The following is a 23,297-nucleotide window of genomic DNA, read 5'->3' on the forward strand; positions in this document are numbered from 1 at the left end:
TTCACAATTATTCTTAAACGATTCATATTGATGATTGATAAAACTATATTGATCAATAACCGGATTTTAGAGAAGTAATGCCAGTTCATATAACCAAAGTTTCAGTGAGATGGATTAAGCACCGTTTTGAACAGTATGTCAGTTATGTAACGGTGTGTCAACATGGAGTGGGGGGAACGGCCGAAGTGATGCAAGTATCGCGTGAGCACGGGTGCTTACAAATACAGGAACATAATCGATACAAACCGGGGCTCGAACTCGCGACCATGTTTCTAGAGTGCACAGCACAAAGCTGTGCCTTGGATGACTGGGGAACATATGCTTCGCCACTTTCAGAACGGATATTAGGTGCAAAGGTCCAAAATCAACTTTTGTTCATTTATACGTGAATCCCTCGAAAAGATGCTCTACGCAAAATAATAAATTCGATTGATTGATTTCACTCGTCAAAGGTTACAGATATGGCATGGAAATAATAATAAATATTTTTAATTGATATTTTATTGCTGAAACCATGTTACAAAGAATGGACCCTCACCCAGGGAAGTGAAGGGCCCATTGCCACGTATGTTTAAATGTGCAGATAGGTTTCTCTCACATATACAGACGCGCGCGCGAGCGCACGCACACGCACGCACAAACTCACTCTCTCACACACACTCACACTGTCATCCACTTACTCATTCATACAACTCATTCACACACAATCATACAACTGCCCACATGAAAACAACGGTAAGTCAAGCAATTACTGATAATCTCCTCTGAGCAATTTATGCTGTTGTCATCAATGATTAAAATTTGCAAAAGGTTTTTCAAAAAGTGAATGATACACAATCCATTTTCTCATGAAATCTGCTGATCTGTTATGAACCTGGTGATAATGTTGTTATATTTTATATCTTATATGAAGCTCACTAATAGTTACTAATTTTATTATAAGCTTGTGAGCGTCACGTAGCCTCACCTCCTTATTCGTGAATATTATTGATTTCGGTTAAAGGGCTATTAGAAAAAAAAATATTTCAAATCGACTTCACTGGTTGCTTAGACACGATAACAAATCCACGGGAACATGAATATGTTTATGTCCACTTCAATCTTTAAAAAACAACAACGTAAGATACTAATTGGATTCGGCGTGTGCAACATTCCAACAACATGTGTATCACGGTTTGCACATTACGATACATATTGGATTGTAAATAGATATTAATGAGGTCAGTAATATAATTTTCACAGCAGATGGTTTAATGTTCCCAATTTGAAATCCCTCTCAACAATCGTCGATAAAGCAAATCAATATGAACACGTGTGTAAACCACCAAACACAGATGTGAAACATTTGTTTTACTTTCAAACATGACACGGTTCGATGAAACCTAACGGGCCACCTGCCTCATGCTATAAGCGAGCGATAATGAATAACCCCATTGCATTAAGTGTAAGTAACATGTGTGTAAGTTGGGGACATCAAATTATCCCATCACATTGTCTAGTATCTACACGTGGAGATGCGTATCTTGTGCATCATTTTCCATTGGACAACTCATGACCTTGAGACATGTACCTCCAGACATGTTTTGACGTCCGATTGTTAAGCTGAAGTGAGGGTTTCATGAAACCCAACTGATGTGGGTTTCACCAAACAACTCATACCAATACTCACAACTTGTGTTTCTAAACCGCCTCCTTTCTGTGTCCACTTGACATCCATGCCCAGTCCCAGGTAAATTTGTTTCTCATGTTTCCAATTTTCATCCAGTGTGTGGCTAATAGGTGACCAATTTGTGTCCATATTGTCCTTGTCCGATCTGTGTCCAGTCAGTGTCCGTTGTCCCTAATTCACCCAATGTCAATGTCTATGCCCATAACTGTCAAAGATGATTCCATAATGTTCATGTTTGTCCGACTGTCTTTGTACATATGTGTCAAGCATGTTTCGATCTATTGGCTAGACTTAGATCCGATCTATTCAATATCTTTCAAAGATATGTGTCCAATATTCGTTTCCAAACTATTTCAATATGTTTGTCCGATCAGTGCTCAAATCTGAGTTCGATCTATGTTAAATCTGTGTCCAGTCTGTGTGCAATCCATGGGAAACTTGCGTTTAATCTGTGTCTATTCTAGATGCAATATGTGCGCAATCTGTGTCAAATCTGTATCGAATCTGTTTCTCATCGCATTGTGTTTGTCAAACTGACACCCATCAGACAGCTTCTGTTTGATTCAGAACTTAATACAAAATGTGAATTGGGTGGTCGAATATATTCAAATGAACACCCATCGGACTGCTTCTGTTTGATTCAGAACAAAGTGTGTATTGGGTGGTCAAATATACCCTTCATCTGTAAGTTAGTACCGTGCACGGGTAGCGCAATACGTAAGTAACTCGATGACGCAAGACACAGTCATACTATCAACCACTATAAACTACAAATATAATCAATGACTATATTGAGCTACAACATCAACCTTCCTGTGCCAGGCTAGACATGGACATTTTACCTGGCAGGGAAAGACCTGGTCTTAATGGCGTGACCAGTCCCACTGTTCAACAGCACCGAATACACCCATTCTTAAATAAAAACACCATGCAAATTTTAAATTCATTTTGTGTAAATGTTCCAAGATACGTATTTAGCCCAACATCAATCAATTGTATAAAGACAGCGCATGTGATGTCCATTATCCTTGAAGAATTAAAACTAAAAATAAAATAATATAATTTGTAAAAACATTTAGCAAAATCGCCCGGAGTGTGAAACCATGGCATATCCGATTATTCCACAGGAGTTCTTTCTCAGTTGAGGAGCATATTAAAGCCCTGGATTGAGATTTTCATGGCGACCAACTTCAGATTCGTTTAGATCTTTATCTTGTTTCGTTCACTTTCATGAAATGAGCCATCGATTCGAAGAATCTTCGTAATCATGTATTAGAGCGGTGATGCTTTGTTAATAATGTCCTGCCCGCTGCCTGGAGACCTGTGGATGAATACGATAGTACATTACCCCAAATCAACGACAATCGTTTCTGATAAATAGACGCACAATGTACGATATGACACAACTGAACTTTGGGCAATGGATCCTGGTATAAAGCCACACACATTTGACAAGGACATTACCTAAACCTTTGGGGCAATGAATCCCGAAAACCGGACACATTTGACAAGGACGTTTAAGAAACCTTCGGGCAATGAATCCCGATATAAAGCCGGACACATTGGACTAGGGCTTTAAGCACAGCTTTGGGCAATGGATCTTGACATAAAGCCGGACACATTGGACTAGGACTCTAAGCACAGCTTTGTTCAATGAATCCTGATATAAAGCCACACAACTTTGGCAAGGAAGTTCAAAAAAGCTTTGGACAATGAGCCAGACACATTTGACAAGGACGTTAAAGAGACCTTCGGGCAATGAATCCTGATTCAAAGCCGGACACATTGGACTAGGGCTTTAAACACAGCTTTGGGCAATGAATCCTGATATAAAGCCGGACACATTGGACTAGGACTTTAAGCACAGCTTTGGGCAATGAATCTTGACATAAAGCCGGACACATTGGACTAGGACTTTAAGCACAGCTTTGGGCAATGAATCCTGATATAAAGCTGGACACATTGGACTAGGACTTTAAGCACAGCTTTGGGCAATGAATCCTGATATAAAGCCACACACGTTTGGCTAGGACTTTAAGCAAAGCTTTGGGCAATGAATCCTGATATAAAGCCACACACGTTTGGCTAGGACGTTAAACAAAGCTTTGGACAATGAGCCGGACGCATTTGACAAGGACGTTAAAGAAACCTTCTGGCAATGAACCCTGATGTAAAGCCACATATACGTATATAAAGGACATTACCCAAAACTTCAGCAATTAATCTTGATGCATGACAAAACAAATAATGATAGGACTTTCACATATTGATTTCAGATATATGGCCACACAAACTACGACAGTATATTAATGCCTAGACCAGTGTTTCCAGAAAGTGTCATACGAACTAAAATAGGTTATTAGCAAAAAGCTTTGGACTTCGATTCCTGATACATGGATCCTGGAGGTATGATAGGACATAAAACAAAAGCCTAGGGCAGTGATTACTAATATATTGTAATACGAGCTATGACAGGATATATTTGTCAAAGCCCCGAACATCGATTCCTTATTTTCGAAACAAACATATGGACATTAATGCTCTTAGGGATATGTATTTCTTAAGATTGATAGTCTTGTAATCCCAAGACACCAGAACAATGCTGCCCATTTAGGACCCCGGCTTTACACAGATGACACACACACACATATTGGAGGGCAAAGGTTTCAGAAATACAGCAAAAACCGAAATGTTGGATCCAGATATAGCTGCTTACACAAGGAGTTTCTTACAAATAATGATGGGAGCATTTTTAACTTGAAGAGAAAAATGACAAGATGTTTTTGTGAGTTTTGTCTGGCTTCTACAGGATCAGAACCATTGCAATTAGAACACAGCCCTTTACGTTCTCCAAACCAAAGAAACACAATGTAATTGATCGAAATATAGGGCCTTGGTTGATAGGGGAAGACGCCGCAATTATAGCCTTGGTGTGATGTTTGTCAGTCTATCCAGCCAGATCAGTTAATCCGATGCGTGAATGTCAAAGGTGAATATAAAAAAGCCAGCAATCAATGTGCTTTCCAAAACCTTCATCCACATCTTAAACCTGCATCTGATGTAGAGTCAACTGAACACTCATCTGTCTGCTCGAGCTCTGATGACTCTTAGAACGATAATTATCCTGATACACAGTGCTTCAAGTGTCAGACTGACGGGTTCTTGTCGAAGTCCGAATTTCAGCCCTTCGAAGAACATTATTGTCAACTCAATACTCATTAGTTGCCCATCCACCTTCAGGGCATATTGCTGAAACATTTAGGCTCCTTTGATAGATATCAAATCTGATTTGTAGTGATGATTCTTGACAGCATCCGATGAATTGACACCTCATATTTATTTAAACTTTGCGAACCAGACTGATATTCTGATAGACCAACAAATAGAGTGAACTTTGCTTCTGTTATGACAAGCAAACGATCTGCTCTTCAAACTTGTTATTACATGTTTTTGCGATGCCCTTGATCATACATGATGATTATGTACTCCAATCCTTAATGGGGTTGGGTAATCGATATTCGACAGGGCTTAATAGCGTTGGAGTACTCTTCATTTCAGTAAGGTCACAGAACATGGGGTGGTTATAAAACATCTAACCCAAGCGTGCGAACTCAAACAGCTTCAAGCTTATTGCTTGACGTTAAGAAGAGAAACGATAACTTTCCTCTCATCCATACCAACGAATATTAACTCACCCGTTTTGCAAATGAGGTTGTGTCAAAACGTATGTCTTTGAATGTTATAGAGTGAGACATAGTTTGTTGCTTTTTATAGATCCCAGCCAACACTCGGTCTTGGAACTACAGTTAATTTCACAAGAACCAGAGGGGTTACAATTTCTTGGCGTTGTCTCAACAATCCTTGAAGGTTTATTGCCATGTGGTCATCTATCGCACAAACAATTTACTAATATTCGGGGTGTCGGACTTCAAAGATAATTTGTTTGGTTTCAACATAAATGTGCTCATGCATTGTAAGGTCATACTAATCAAGTTCTATGAACCAAATATATAGAAGGCTGCCTGGTTCGTCACATCTTGTCATAATACTCTCTTGTATGATCCCAGTGAAGTTGAGAATGGCATTCAAGAGCAGACTCTGTGAAATATAATGCATGACAACATATGATAATGATTACCATCATCATCATGACGAATATCATTATCATTATTGTTCCTCTTGACCTCGTCTTGCTGGAGGGCACCTTACTAATTGCCAGGCATGATTCTAATTAAAGAGAATACGTTACAAGCGTAACGCTTTCAATTTATGCGATAATGTCATAGGGCCAAGTCTGTTGCCTTGTCGTCGACCCAGGATGGCAATTATAACGACAGTGAACATTCTGACGCTGTGGCATAAGTTGCCTGTTAGCACCAACACTGTAAATATAAAACCCTTTCAACACCCATGAGAAATATCTGCTAAAGTCAATCCAATTTACAATTCAGACTACATCAAGAGCATGTGTTTGTGAATCAATATCAAATCCAGGTGTTCGCTAAAACGTGAGGGCATCGTGCTCATTGATGGTACCCTCTATAAACACACGCAGGGGCAAGTCAGTTTTTTTTACCTGGAAACAGAATAGGGAACGTATGGTTCAATTCAAATTGGGAAATGCATCGAACATAGTTTTTGTTAATGATTTGAAATATTTTGAACTTAACTTCTCATGTCTGACATAAACTTCTTGGAAAGCTTGTGAAAGGCCTTGAATGTTATAACCTTGATAGAAACAAATTGGACTTTGACCAAACGTGACGCTCTTTTGAATGTTATGTTATGAAACATCATCTTACACCTAACGAGCGCTTTATGTTGGAACTGCCATTCCCTTGTAAAACACTCCATACATGAAACGCGTCTGTGAGTGCTCAACCGATTTATGTCCGCTGAAAGGATGTACTCGACATGATCGTAACTGTCACAATCGCTTGGCGGTCTGTCATAAGAGTAATATTGTTATAAATTGTTCCCTGAAATTGTCCTCAATAACGTTTTAGAAAGTAATTACTTGTGTTATTAGTGTAATGGTAAATGTGAGGCGCACTGTTAAACACGACGCTTTGGACAGGTGTATTTAATGTTTCGTTAAGGATCATTTCACTCATACAGCACGTCTTTGTGATTTCTTGTAAAAAACATGATTTAGACAAGGACTGTTGGAATCCCCTTCATCCAGCCATGCGGGTCACTAACTAGACGACCAGGCATTTGGTTACCTTAAGAGTCATGTCAAACAGAGACACCATGCATTGGTTAACACGGATGGCCTACTCAGACGCTTTATCTTGAATCTGAGCCGACCAGTCCGGTTTTTATCATCCTGGCTGAACGCATGGCAGTATAAAAAGTACTTTAACCTTTTTCGGTATGAGCTTGCGAAAGTTAAAGGCTTACGAAAGTTAAAGGCAGACTGGGGACAATGAATAGACAGCGAGTTCGAAATGGGATGACACAACACTTGCTTTATTTACTGTGCTATTATGTACATCAGATCTAAAGATGCAAGACGTAGAATTACTTTACTAAGAATAGGTGCACTTCCTTTATTTAAAAATGCTGGTAGACAGGACGGATTACCCAGATAGCAAAGGCTTTGCAGATTTTGTAATAGTATTAATATTGAAGATGAATTTCACTTTATGTTTGAGTGCCCAATATATCATGATCTTCGACAAAAATAGTTTAATGGTATGCCAGCGTGCATCAATAGCCGTTACTTCAATAATATACTTCTTTGTAATACTTTTTTGCTTGCTAACAATTGTGCAAATTATGTAAAATATGCGCTTGCATTACGTTCATCATAAATGTAGTATCAACTTAATACTGAAATATTGATATCATGTTATTGTACGTGGGCCTAAGGCCTTTTCACGAAAAAAACCCCAAATTGCTTGTTTGATTGATTGTACTGTCTCAGTTCACCCTCTTTTAAAAGACAAGGAAAGTATAGATTCACATACATGCCCTATATAGATGCATGGAAGCCTTGTGTTATGTAAAGTGGTCTTTCGGTCAACTGTACAAAACGAACATAAGACAGCCTTTAAGTCTTTGATGTTATCAAAGTGAGGTCTATTACACCGAACTAGTCCAACGCGCCGTCAGGATATGACAAACCTTGAAAATCATAATCAGTGTTCATAAAGGGTTCCAAACGAAGGTTGGCGGATCCTGCCACGATTAAGGTACACAAGCAAAAACGTGTAGCAGTGGAAACTTAGGGACAAATGAAATATATCTGTGTACTATTGTATGTTGCTACTGGTTCACCACAGGTTCCTTATTCCAGCTTTCCCACAAACATTTGAAATGATTGAGTCGAGATCAAACAAACCAGTGGTTAATATGACGAGGAATGTCCTATGCCGTCGGGTATAATAACATGCAATTAATATGTCAGACCACTCTACCGAAGGCCAAAATACCGCCACTTTCAACAAGCACTGGCGTACCAGTCAAAGGAACCTGTCGCCAAGAGGATCACTAAGGATAAGTGCCTATGTCCACACAACGCGGATGTATCTGACTGCGTGTTCAGAGTGGGATAATGTTTCCCTGTCCACTCTCATAAGCATTATTCCGAGTATCACTTGTATCCTGCTCCGCCATGATATATCAGACATTTTGTCTGTAGGGGTATACTTAGCTGCGGTCAAGCCTTGAAGTCTGGACGCTAACTGGTACTTAAAAAAGCTTTTAGCTCCGCATTTATGACAAGAAAGCAGTCGACGAGATGTCACAGAACAGGACCCCGTTGATAACGCCATTAGGTTCAAAGACGTACTTTGGACTGTTTAATCTGAAAGGGAAGGAACAAAATTGACAAAATGTCATCCAATACAAAAGACATTTTGACAAACCTGAGACGAGAACAAGTGTTTGCGGAAAAAAGCATGTTATCCGTGTCGGATTTGGGCTTTGGAAACATAAAATTAGGGGATATAGTCCTAAGAGGCATTCTTTTTTACTGCCAAATCTAATTTGTGACTTTACATTGGTTTAGACCATAAATGGAATATCTTAATAGCGATTTTGTTACAGTCTGTTCGGTTTCAGCCTGAGAGTTCCATGCATCTGCGCAGCACATAACATCACATTAATACTCTCAGCCACGTGTTTGATTCTCTGTCTAGATTGGCGTCTCGAGAGACCAAGTCTTTCTCGCCAGACCACTTCCGGATTGGCTCAACATTCCCATTGTGGGATTTATTAAAAGTTTTAAATTGATTATGCGGGAGTACCTTCGTTTTGCTTCCATAGCACTTGGAGATTGTACGTTTTGTTTGTTGTTTTCGTGGCATAGATACAAGTATATATCTTTTTAATTTTTTACTTTACTTTGAGTTTTTTTGTACATCTATCTTTTACAGGTATAGTCAAACACCGTTTTGTCGAAGCTGACGGGACCTTCGAGTTATCCGAGGTGTGACATGACCGCAAATGATAACTAAAATACAAATACTAGGGTCTAAACCCCTTTTTACTTACAACCGACATATCAAAGTAGAACACAACGGGCAAGGTAACAACAAGTACCACATTTTAACGTTGTCATGTGTAACTCGACTAGGGTAGCGAACCAGGAACCTTCCACTCTCTGGGCATACGTTCTATCCACTTGTCCAAGGACGGTGTCTGCTGGTTAAGAAATCTGTCAGATATATTCGTTGTCTGTGTCAAATTGGTACGCATGGTGATAGAAACTTAACTTTTCATGAAGCAGTTAGCTGTACGGTGTAGCGTCCATTAGATTAGGTTTGGATAATTTAGGTTCTAATCCAGTTCGCCATGATAATGTGTCAGCACAACGAGATAGACTAAGATCTGAAGCATCTCCTAACAACCAGGCACGCCGTGAATATGACTGAAACATTGTACACGGAGGGTGAGTAAGTGAATGAGTTTAGTTTTACGCCGCACTCAGCAATATTCCAGCTATATGGTGGCGGTCTGTAAATAATCAAGTCCGGACCAGACAATCCGGTGATCAACAGCATGAGCATCGATATGGGCAATTGGGAACCGATGACATGTGTCAACCAAGTCAGCGAGCCTGACCACCCGATCCAGTTGGTCGCCTCTTACGACAAGCATGGGTTACTGAAAGTTCATTCTAACCCGGATTTTCACGGGTTGTACAAGCAGGGACATACATAGGCCAGTCTCATTCATCATTCATTTTGAACTTTAAAAGTTATTCGCAATGTTATTTACAAATCAAATGATTAACTCTGACAACGATTCACAGGCATGATGGCAATACAGTAATCATGTCGTATAATTTGTCGTTCTTATAGTCAATACTTTGAAATGTTCCATCACCCAGACGTTTTTTCAAATATAAAAGAGCATGTGAGCTATATGAATACATTTGCCGACACCTTGTAAGAATTGGACACATGGGCAATGAATTATTCTATTGGTCTATTAATGTCATTCCATAATTTTATTGGTCCCTCGGGTACCTTTAACAGTGGTACAGACGATGGCATTGTTCCAAGTAACGTGAATTACTCTCAAGGTAGTCATTACATGTGTGATCGGAAGTTGGTTAATAAAGCATGTGACAGAATGAATTTATTGTCTTGTCAATATACAACACCAGTGCAAAATAAAACCCAATCTTGACAATCCTCTGACACAGATTGGAGTGCAGAGCACAATAGTTCTGTCACAATAGTTCTGAGAGTCAGTTAGACATCGGGTATTCAACATATCCTGAGTCACGAGTCATTTACAGAGTGAGTGAGTGAGTTTAGATTTCCGCCGCCCTCAGCAATATTCCAGCTATATGGCGGCGGTCTGTAAATAATCGAGTCTGGACCATACAATACAGTAATCAACATCATGAGCATGATGGTTAAACAACCACCCAGTATCACCCCTGTCAACGAGCCTGTCAACCCAGTCAACGAGCATGTCAACCCGTTAGTCGCCTCTTAAAACAAGCATGGGTTACTGAAGACCAATTAGTAATATTGCTGGAGCGGCGTTAAACAACCAAGCACTGACTGAGTTTGGTTTTACGCCGCTTTTAGCAATATTCCAGCAATATCACGGCGGGGGACACCAGAAATGGGCTTCACTCATTGTACCCATGTGGGGATTCGAACCCGGGTCTTCGGCGTGACGTAAACAACCAAGCAACCAACAGTACTGGCATTAGACTTGCAGTGCAGCGATGTCATAGCATTGAGATATCATCAAGTTCACGACGTCTAAGTATTGTCAGGGCACTGTAAAAATCCACTGTCAAAGCAATATCTCCAATGAGATATCGTTTGATCTCAGACAGCAATATTTCCTGTCGAACATAGTTTTGGATGGTAAAATAAACTACTGTAACAACGAACACAAAGGGAAAATAGTTTTAGTTCGTTATAACAGTAGTTCGATATTCGCATTTCGACTAATATAATATTAAGCAAATGACCTAGATCAAAATTCATTTCGTTATGTCCGTCAGTTCGTTATATGAATGTTCGTTATGAACCGTATTCCTTTCTTTGCTTAACAGATGTTTCATGTCAAAACTATGAACAGTAACCCACACTTAGATGTCAATATTTGACAGGAGGTGAGGTGAGGTGAGGTGAGGTGAGGTGAGGTGAGGTGAGGTGAAATTGGGTCTAAGCCGAATCTTAACGGGTTTGCAACAACATCTATAAAATCAACAACAACACACACACCCCTACCCCCGAAAAGAACCCCCAAAGCCCCCGCCCCCAAAGAAAACCAACAAAAACAAAAAAAACAAACATAACCCAAGAAACAAAACAAACACAAAAACAAAAAAACCAAAAAAAAACCCAATAAAGCAAAACGAACAAAAAACAAACAAAACAAAACAAAACAAAAAAACAAAGAACTTTCAGGTGAGGTGAGGTGAAATTGGGTTTTACGTCGTGCTTGAGAATATTTCGCTCATATGACGACCTGCATGCGTGTGTATGTGGATGTGCGGCTGCTTCTACTAGCCCAGACTGAAGCTGGTTTTATAGTGCTAGCCCACTGAGATACCATGCCGCAGTGAAGCATGAATACCCCACTCAGACACATTATACTGACTCCGAGCCGACCAGTCTTTGTAGAACCCATTAATGCCGAGCGCCAGGCAGGGACCAACAAGTACCATATTTGAACGTCTTTTGATATGACGCGGTCGAGGATCGAACCCGCGACCTTCCGCTCTCCGTGCGGACGCTCTAACCACTACACCACGGAGGCGGTCTATTTGACAGGAAGAAACACTAAGATGTCACTTGATTACTTGCAAATTACTTGCAATCCGATATGGTTCTGGTCGAAGTTCAGACACTGGATACAAACTGAAATGACTTTAACAGGTGCAACGTCAGCACGTAAAGGTTCTCAATTAAACCTTCATCTGGATCTATCTTTGACTGTTTACATTCAGAGACACCAAGTATGTTCTTATGTTACACAATTGCAATGGTTCCTGATTTGGGGAAGGATTTGCTGTGATTATTCAATAACAATATATTGCTTTGGCTAGGGGTTCTTGGATCGACTTAAACTAAAATTATGTATATAGCGTCTTTGGACCTTATTATCTTTTAGGGAACTGGATGCCCTATATTGAAAATAATATTAGTGGATGGCTATATGAGCTAAAATGATCATATGTGACTCAGCTCAATTACTCTTATCTTAATGCCGGAGAAATGAAGAATTGATTCCTAAGACCAGGTCTTGACTTCTATATACGGCCAATCAGCGGAGACGTCACAAGTGCGTGTATCGATCTGACCAATCAATGGCAAGGAAAGCAAATATGCTTAGTCCTCTGTTATATTTATTCTGCCCTTCAACGCTTATAAAAAAGATGTGATTGGCGTAAGTCCTCCTTTTGTTGTAACTCACAATCGGCTTACGGGCTTCAGAACAACATCAATAGATCTGCAACAACATCAACAAGATCTTAGAGCAGATCCCTTTTTTATTTTGATTCCAAAGTGTTTTTATACTCGTGTTTGCCTCTGGGTTTTCCTGTCTTTCTGTCATGGCTGACAGTTCTTTTTCCAGCAACTACAAATCGAAATTGTGATTCTACTGCCAGTGGTCTGTTATTTTAGGAACACAAATATCTAGAAAATTGTTTATACCAAAACACAAGATTTTAAGATTGATCAAAATACAAACAACTCTGTGTCATTCTATATCAACTCTTCACAAGCGACTGTGATCACTGTTTGTATACTTAAGCCAGTCGAAAGGACAGGCAAGTCGTGTTTCTCTCAGGAGAAAGATGATAAATATGTTTTTCTGCTGTCAAAAGTCGTTCGTAAGAAGTTTCTACCACACGAAACGACTTCCTTCCCACAAATCTTTTCCTATACCTATTTCAGTCCTAATCCTGATCCTCATTCCAAATTGGGTCAGTGGGGTGATTGCCGAAAGCCACAAGATATGTCGCTCATCTGAAAACGTAAAGGTGCCAGCTTGAGAAATGCGACCGTTACGGAAGTTAAATGACGTCATAAATGTATGACGTCATATCAAGCCGCAGTTCATGCTATTTACACTTCCAGACAGTACCGACACACACACACGCACGTCACTGAAATCATTCCTTGACACGTAAGAAGGAATAGCAGAGGTACAGAGAAGCTGTGTATCTCCGTAAATTACGCAAATATTTATGTGAAAGCTCAATTCCTATTAAGTCTAGTCTATCAAGTACGCTTGATGTTTTGTAAATACACACAAAAATGTCAAATCGTAGCTTGCGTATCGGTGGATAGATAAAATAACTGACGTATATTGAGAGGTTCTATTTTAGGACATGAACTTGACAACTTGCAGTCTTTCTTATCGTTTCTCATATTACAGATCAAATGTAAATCACAAACACTAACATTTATACTTTTTATATTTTTAAAATTAATTGAAAATGGCAAAATACCCAAATGAGTTTTAGTGAGATTAATACAATTTATTTGGTTACTGAAAGGACAATTGGGATACCCATTCGAGATGAAGACAAGCGAGTACATAACTCAATGACCCAGAAAGTTATCTGTAGCTCTGGAATAGTGATATACAATGCATAATACGTTTAGTTATTTTTACAATCCAGCATACGTTCTTATCTACACTTTTCATTTATGTAATTCAAAATTGTTCCAGTTATATCACGGCGGGTCTGCTCGATGAGGGAGAAACTCCCTAAGTAATGCAGTTTACAACGTAGGTGAAACCCTCGTGTTCTGTTAGGGTGGCGACAGGCCTAGACACATAACTCGAATCAGAGGCTGGCAACGATGAAGATTTTACAAGGCAGGTGGAATGTGATGGGAATTTCTAAGTACTCGATGTTAGTGTAGTTTGAATTAACGTTCACATAAAAACCGAACATAAAATCAGCCTTGTCTGTGGATGTGCAAACACTTCACTGGTATTTGCATATGCTTGGGTCGGGTCCCGTTCACATAGAGGGCAGAAAACAGTGTCTACCTTGTGCGTTGGTGCACATGGTTGCACTGGGTGGGGAAGTATTTACGCATCAGGGATCGTTCGTTTATAAACTATGAGATGTAAGTAATCAGAATGATTCTGACTATCTGTGTATTGTTATATGTTTTATCGTTTTCATTGTAAGTAAGAGAAGAAGCCAGAAATGCTGATAATTACCTTTGTCGTTCTGCGTGATTTTGCGTCAGTCATGGTGTCACGCTGCACGGAAACTTCGACAATTTCTTATGAAATATCAAATGATTGCATTGAATCAGCTGTTTTTAATTTCCCATTTCTTGCTACAATACTCTTTCCGTGCATATTCTAAAGCAACTGAGCCATTGCAAGCAATGAATAGACGGCTGAATGTCGGAAAATTTCAGAAAATGCTAAGTAGTGTAAAATCGGAATTTTTCTTTCTTTACAAGCGCAGCCTTTCGAGCACTGCGTTCGTTTGGACTTTTCACACCCAATATCTTTCGTTTCATTTTATCAAGACAGTTGATGTTGGTGACAAAGCCCATTAGTAATTTGATTCTAAAATGTATGGGGAATTCAGTGATGTATTTGTCGCAGCTGAATATGATATATACGTGATGTAATTGGCGTCTCAATACCGGCCTTCGCGAAACGTGGTTTTGTAAACACTATCCAATATGACGGAAAGCGCACTTCGGCGTTCGTGTAAGTGTATTTTCAGAATTGTCATTAGTGATTTCATGAAAACCTGATATCAGTGATCAGTAATATGCTATTTTTGAAATTCAATACTTCTGAGTAGTAATTATCCGATTTGAACATTTGAAAACATACACCAAATAACGATGTAAATCGTGATTTCGTAATGTGTAAAAAAAGGCGACATTTATGGTTAAGGCCATTTTGAAAGTCCATGTTATTTCTCCATCAGGATCCATCGGTAAAGTTGGGTTTTCTCGGTTTTCTTTGGCTTTCCATGATTACGGCTGAAAGGGATGTACCGCGAAGTTGTTTCGCGCCTTTTACCGGTGGTTTAAAAACGTTCGAAAATCTAAAAATAGCTCACTGCTCCTCGACGTAAATCCGATAAGCCGAGCGTAGCAACGCCTAGGCTTAACCGACGTTGTGCATGACGTGTAAGAGGAGGGCGCTGCTAAGCCCGACGTAGTGTGTTACGCCTGACGTTAGCTACGCCCAACATGTGCATACGGCCACTGGTGTCATTACTGTGTGACTCATGTAGATCGGCCCGATGTTCGGATCTATGTTGGGCGGTGGGGGTAGCCTAGTGGAAAAAGCGTGGGCTCGTCACGCTGAAGACCCGGGTTCGATTCCCCACATGGGTACAATGTGTGAAGCCCGTTTCTGGTGTCCCCCGCATTGATGTTACCGGAATATTGCTAAAAGCGGCGTAAAACCAAACTCACTCACTACGGATCTATGTAAGCTAGTCTCTTTGCAGAATTGTTCATTCATGCACATGAATCGGAATTTGTGCTCGTATTGGCAAACGCAAACAAGTCAGTATTGACATGTACCTTGAGCATAAGCTCTTTTGGTTCTCTGATATCGTTCAATAACGACTGTTACGTGTTGTTTTGTCAACTTTACATCAGGCCTATGTAAACTTCGAGACTGTAGCAGCAATTCGACATTTGACGCAGAATTAACAACAATATGTCCAGCGCAATTCCCTGTTTGAACCAGATGTTCCCGTGTCTTTTAGGTAAACAGTTGACTTGCCTTAGCGTGTGTTTGTGACGGGTGTAATCAGGGTTGGGTGCAACCGGGGTTGAGGCATTCATGTAGTGTATTAGAATAAATTTCCCCCTGAATTATACTGCATTGCTCTATACATGGAGTCAGAGCAAAAGTTTATTACATTATCACTTTACAAGAATATTTTATACCAAGACATAACGTATGCTTTATTAGAGGAACGACCCGTGAAGATCCTTGTAAGAAAGTGTCTTCGGGAACCCATGCTTCTCGTAAAAGGCGACTAAAGGGATTAAGTTGGCAGACTCTCAGGCATGTCGCCGTACTCCAGTGGCATAGTTACAGACTCACGATGTAAATTGCGGCGTTAAGAACACACAACCACATTTTATTGAAGATTGGTTTCAGATTAAATCAGAAATGAGCGAAGCTGTAAATGCACGAAAGGATTGGCTGACGGGCTGTTCCATTTGATTGCCTGCACCCAATCGTTGAGAGACAGTGTGTCCGTCTTGAAAGATTAACTCATTCAGAGATACAATCCTGTTTAGTGTATGATTATCCACAAACTCGTACAGCAATAGGTCTGATTTAAATTTAAGTTTGTTCACTAATTGTCTTCAGTTTAATCACAAACTCGAAACATTCCATAGCGATTTATGGAGCCGAGCTGACACAAGCTAGTCGATATTCTGTGTCAATGGATAGTGAGAATTGAGGTGTTTACCGTCGTAAAAGTTACAGTTCTATTTCCACCACTAATGGTACAACTGCAATCCAAGAATTTGTGTGCTCACCGAATTTGTTTAATTCCAGGGCAGAGGAACCGACGTGTATAGCATCGCCGTCGGACGAACAGAGGGGAAAAAGGCGAAAATGGTTATTTCGTTTGACATTTAGCCACGTGTGCTGGTCAATGCCTTAACACTGAATAACTGGTATTGATGCAATTGTGAAACTCTTTAATGATTGTTCCTGGGTATGACCAGACACTAACTCCTAGGTCACCAACATCATCTTCGGGCAACCGTGTGTCCGCTGTATGTGACAATGGAACAATTGTTTGAATACGTTTGGGAAAACCCCATGACGTTGGATATGGTTGGCACATTTATTCCTACGAAACATTATTCAAATATGTTCAAAGATACAATTTCCTGACAACTGATTAGGATCCGTCATCTTGGTTGACTGTATTGAAAGCATGATGTTACTATCTAAGGATACGTTACATCACAAAGGAGATTATTTGAACAGCCTCATGACGTCAGTCCATTATAATGTTACTAAAAGTGTATTATATTTCATCATAAAGCACAGTACACTCCTTCGAACTGCCAGCATATTTGTAGTTTGGACACCGGGTGTTATAATTATATTTTTAGTTCTACTGGTCACATGTGGTAATGTCGTGTAAGGAATGGCAGTCAGTGTGTATTCATGAGATCCGGGTTAGAATTGATCTTCAGTGACCCATGCTTGTCGTAAGAGGCGATAACGGGATCGGGCTGTCAGGTTCGCTGACTTGGTTGACGTCATCGTTTCCCAATTGCATAGATGGATGATTATGCTGTTGATCACTGGATTGCCTGGTCCAGACTTGATTATTTAGAGACCGCCGCCATATAGCTGGAATATTGCAGAGAGCGGCGTTAAACACCAAACCATTCAGTGTGTGTCTGGACACATGTAGTATCCTGTTTTCAAGTGTTTTAATGCCAGATCCGTAATGGTTATGATTCTTGGTGTACGTAATTCATAGCTAAATGGTAACAGTAAAAGCCTGCACCACATGCTTATATTTATCTGTCTTATCGTAAAAAAACTGAAATGCTGTCCAAAGCGGTGCCAAAACGTACCCACTCTTTAATTCCATGCAACAAATATGTACCATTCTAGTGTCACTGTATATTCGGCCAAAGATGGTTGTGACAAGCACAAACCTGCAACAAATGTATGGAGGCATGCATCGTTGATGGAATTATATCACATGGAGAGATTAAGTGAGTGAGTTTAGTTTTACGTCGCTTTTGGCAATGTCACGGCGGGGGGCAGCAGTTATGGGCTTCACACATTATGCCCTTGGGAATCGAACCTTGGTCTTCGGCGTGATGAGCAAACGCCTTAACATCTAGATTACTCCACTGGCGCACATGGACAGAACGATTTTGTAAGTTATGGTTACTAACAACAGTCGGTAAGTAGGCGCTGTTCATAACGAGCGTGTTCGCCTTGTTCATTGGTACAGGCCGGATACATAAAACCTCATAGAGGGAATGAGGGAGTGAGTGAGTTTGGTTTACTCGGCTCTTGGGAATACCACGGCGGAGGACATTGCAACCATGTGGGAATCGAACCAGGGTCTTCGGAGTGACGAGCGAACGCTTTAACCACTAGGCTACTCCACTGCCCCCATTAAACGTTGATGATAGGCCCGGGGAACGCGATGCTACATCTAGGTAAGGATGAGCTGAAGGTCTTGCAGGATTTGAAAAAGGAAGCAAGATTCTTTCCGTTTCAATCCAGACATTTTTGACAATTCAGGGGATCCTGCCGCTCTGGATAACACATTATAACATCATTCAGATAACACATTCGCCAACACCTGGTCTGGCGTGATGATGCTGCAGTGTGAAAACAGGATCATTCAATTACATAAACGATGAAAAGCTGCAATTTCACCAACACCATCAAAAGTGGCGTTTTTAGCACTCAATTCTTCTGCACTGCCAAGGATTCCGTAAAGTGACATTAACATGGCATCTATCTGGCCTTCAGAGAATATTTCAAACAGTTTTCTCACTGAGTGTTCGTAATTTCTTGTAAAAAAACGTGCAGTATGGATGCATTTCTTTGAACGTTTTCATACTTTCCGTAATTCAATTTCAGAAATGCATATGTAGCTTTTGGAGTGTAAAAGCTCATAATAACATTACTTTGGTTTTTAGTATTCAGAGGTATGAACTCTCAAAATTGCTTATTTTACATTATTCGAAACCTGCTTCAGTAACAAATGCTGAATTAAGGCATTAATGTAAAATATCTGCAAATATTTTCCCCTTGACACGTTCGCCAAGCGAATCTAGAATCGAATGAGTCACACAACCACAAACGCAATATAGCCTTTACAAGATTTAAAAACAAAACCTATTGTAAGTTATTTCCTTCTTTGAACTGGCCTCTGTTTGTGTCATCCTTGGCAAGTGACCTAGTTCAAATGTGCCACTGGTCACCAGCAGAGTATAGGTACACGATATGTCAGGTAGATGGTGTATGTTACCCATAAACATGTGAAACAGTGACTTTGATGGTCGTTGAACTGTTGCGTTGATCCACCTATCGTAAACCAAGATAGCCGTTGATGGTCGTGAACTGTTGTGTTGCTCTGTCTATGGTAAACCAAGATACTTTTGATGGTCGTTGAACTGTTGCGTTGATCCACCCAGCGTAAGCCAAGATACTGTTGATGGTCGTTGAACTGTTGCGTTGATCCACCCTGCGTAAGCAAAGACACTGTTGATGGTCGTTGAACTGTTGCGTTGATCCACCCGGCGTAAACCAAGATACTGTTGATGGTCGTTGAACTGTTGCGTTGATCCACCCGGCGTAAACCAAGATACCGTTGATGGTCGTTGAACTGTTGCGTTGATCCACCTAACGTAAACCAAGATACCGTTGATGGTCGTTGAACTGTTGCGTTGATCCACCTAACGTAAACCAAGATACCGTTGATGGTCGTTGAACTGTTGCGTTGATCCACCCGGCGTAAACCAAGATACTGTTGATGGTCGTTGAACTGTTGCGTTGATCCACCCGGCGTAAGCAAAGATACCGTTGATGGTCGTTGAACTGTTGCGTTGATCCACCTAACGTAAACCAAGATACCGTTGATGGTCGTTGAACTGTTGCGTTGATCCACCTAACGTAAACCAAGATACCGTTGATGGTCGTTGAACTGTTGCGTTGATCCACCCGGCGTAAGCAAAGACACTGTTGATGGTCGTTGAACTGTTGCGTTGATCCACCCGGCGTAAACCAAGATACTGTTGATGGTCGTTGAACTGTTGCGTTGATCCACCTAACGTAAACCATGATACCGTTGATGGTCGTTGAACTGTTGCGTTGATCCACCTAACGTAAACCAAGATACCGTTGATGGTCGTTGAACTGTTGCGTTGATCCACCCGGCGTAAACCAAGATACTGTTGATGGTCGTTGAACTGTTGCGTTGATCCACCTAACGTAAACCAAGATACCGTTGATGGTCGTTGAACTGTTGCGTTGATCCACCTAACGTAAACCAAGATACCGTTGATGGTCGTTGAACTGTTGCGTTGATTCACCCGGCGTAAACCAAGATACTGTTGATGGTCGTTGAACTGTTGCGTTGTTCCCTGTGTCTGTCTGCTGTGAAACTGGCCCGTTGGTTCACATTCGGTTAATTTAGATCACGATCTCACAGATAGGTGTTGAACTGTCAATGGTTCAAAGCACGGCTTTCTACTTCACAAAGTAATCGTAGGACTAGGACCACCGCACTGTCAGTTTGAGATACCGCTGTTACAACATTCTTAGCCGTACGACCGCTTCTTGGAAGAGATCCAATATCAGGTATTTAATCATTGAAATGAGCTCCGATCCGATATCGCAAAATCCAGATCTGATGCATACATAACCGTTCATTGGGCCATTTGATGCGGTATCGTGAGACTTAGATTGAGACGGTTAAAAACTGCTGATCAGTCAAAATGATTAAATCTCACCTTCATATATCAATTTTCCAAAGTAGATACTTTCCAGTATGCCATGATGAATTCAAAATCTGTCCTCATTTGCCAACACCTTATCTCTGACAAACTATTTCATAATCTGACATTCGCTATCAATATTCCAACTCCGGCTGTTAAATGCCCCGTATCGATGTATCCTTTACGGTAATGACGCCGATGTCAATGAACAATGAAAATTCATGAATATACACCCTCTGTACTAAGCCTTGGAACCATTCCAAAGAAACGAGACAGAAACCTACTTGAGATACGCATAAGGGATAGCGAGTCTGCATTCATTTCCTACGAATTTACGAGAAAGACCACCAAGGCTTTAGTCTGATCAAATAGTGTTACACTGTAGCCAGATGTATATTCACATTATTCAAAGCTTATGGGTACATCTAGAGAAAATGCCCCCCTTCCAAATGCTTCCTCAACTACTCGGCCTCATATTAGCGCAACAGAAACCAATGATTGCTCGAACACCGTTCGCCTCGATAATAAAAATCTTTTTAGGTCTTTACCAACCCTGTGCTCACCATAGTGGTAACCGTCTGAGAACTTCACGCCTTTGGGCATCACAATGACACGCCTCGCTATAACTGGAATAGACTGAATAGTATTTTGGACATCAATTCAACTAAAGTCAATGTAATACGCATATGTTTATAAGATATTGAAACTGAATTATACAGGAAAATTTTGAACTTTGTTCCATGCAAATATGAAATGTTACCATGTTCTTTTTTTTACATTTTCAGACAGGCGTGCGTGCGTGCGTGTGTGCGTGTGTATGCGTGTGTGCATGTGTGTTTGGTGTTACATGTGGGGATTCAGTACTGATCCCATTTTAAGGCGTTTTTCCTCCAAGATTTACATGTCGGCGGCATGAACTGATCCAAGTTTCAGACGTTATTCCTCGAGGTGTTTCATCTGGGGATCTTGTACTGATCCAATATTTAAACGTTATTCCTCGAGGTTTTTCGTGTGGGGATCATTTTTTAGATGCTGGGTCACTAGTTTTTACATATGACAGTTTTCAGATGTTTACAGTTTGGAGAAATTTACAAATAAAATATCCAAGCATCCCATGCCTTTGAAAGATAGCAACTCTGCCAAGTCTTCTGGCACAAGGGCCTAGGTGTTACAACTGATACAAAGAGGCCGTTCGAAGATCCGTTTGCCGTCTTATATCTGTGATTTGAGTGAGTTTAGTTTTAGCCGCAATCAGCAATATTCCAGCTATATGGGGGCGGTCTATAAATAATCAAGTCTTGACCAGACAATGCAGTGATCAACAGCATGAGCTTCGATCTAAGCAAGTGGGATACGATAACATGTATCAACCGAGTCAACGAGTTTGAGCACCCGATCTGGAGTACGACAAGCATGGGTTGCTGAAGGCCAATTCTAACCCGGATCTTCACGGGTCTCTTTGATTTGACTTTGACCAAACGCTTAAATTCACAGTAAGAACAGTGACACGTATTTTTGCCCTTAGTGTAATCTGCGTGATGTATATTATGTAAATATGGCAAACACCTTTCTTCCTGTCCGTACACAAACACACAATACCACTTTCTGTCATATATGTTTGGCATCCCACATTACCCAGGGACATTCATAATGGCGTGTTGTGTCATTTGTTATTTTTCATACCAGTCTCTTGGACAGACTACTCTAATGCACAGGGAAATGTAACATGCTGACGTGAACAATAATTGGACTTGAAATGATGCAGTCCCACGACCATTGGAAACATGTCTTTCATAATTAATATTTCCATACACGGATTGCACAGTGCAGAAATGGCACAGTGTTTCCTTAAAACGTTTAAAACGTACCTCAAACATGGAGGGTCGGATGAAGGACACAGCGTCTGATATGTAGCAATAAACAGTACATAGTTCAAAGAGGTGCATTAAAGGTATTACTTTTTGTCACTGTCGCTAATACAACAATGCAATATATACACAACAAAACAAATTGAGGATCACGACTATATAGGGAGATGCTTTTAGCCATATTTCTGGGGAGAATGTTCATGATCATTAAGTTATATTGTGCAGTATACTTTCGACAGAAATACTTCCATAATTATGCTTTGTTCGCCCTATATATGATAGTTAATACATAGAAACACATATGGTATCAATTATATAAAATCACCATTATATAATACGTGTATTTCGTATTTGCGCTTTAGTACATTCGTATCGTAAACAAACCACCTGTATGGTCCTTCATGATAAGGTGCCAAGAGTGTTCACATGCACACACAATGTATAGTGTGGTGCCTGTATGGAAAATATAATTTTTAAAATTAATTTAGTGGAATTCTTACAACGTGGATGTTTATCAAAGCATCAGCAATTCTCCAGTAGTAATTGCCACAGCGAGGATCCGTACCATCACATACAACGTACTGATTGCGGTAGGCGAGCTGAGGGGCCTTCTAATCAATTTGACACATAACGACAGCAGGTTTAAGGATTCGTATCGCACGCAATGTGTCTGATGAAATTCCTTGTTGAACAGTCATTCCATGCCCATCTGTATTCTCTGGGGTGAAAGAGCTATCGATCTTTGTGGTAACGATAGCCATCGGCATCGATGAAGTGCATGACTGTGGGTCTGGTCAAACGTGCTTAAAGTGTCCAGTGACGTTT

This window comes from Haliotis rubra, unplaced genomic scaffold, assembly GCF_003918875.1.
Source record: "Haliotis rubra isolate DU_JTF1 unplaced genomic scaffold, ASM391887v1 Scf233, whole genome shotgun sequence".
Lineage (NCBI taxonomy): Eukaryota > Metazoa > Mollusca > Gastropoda > Lepetellida > Haliotidae > Haliotis > Haliotis rubra.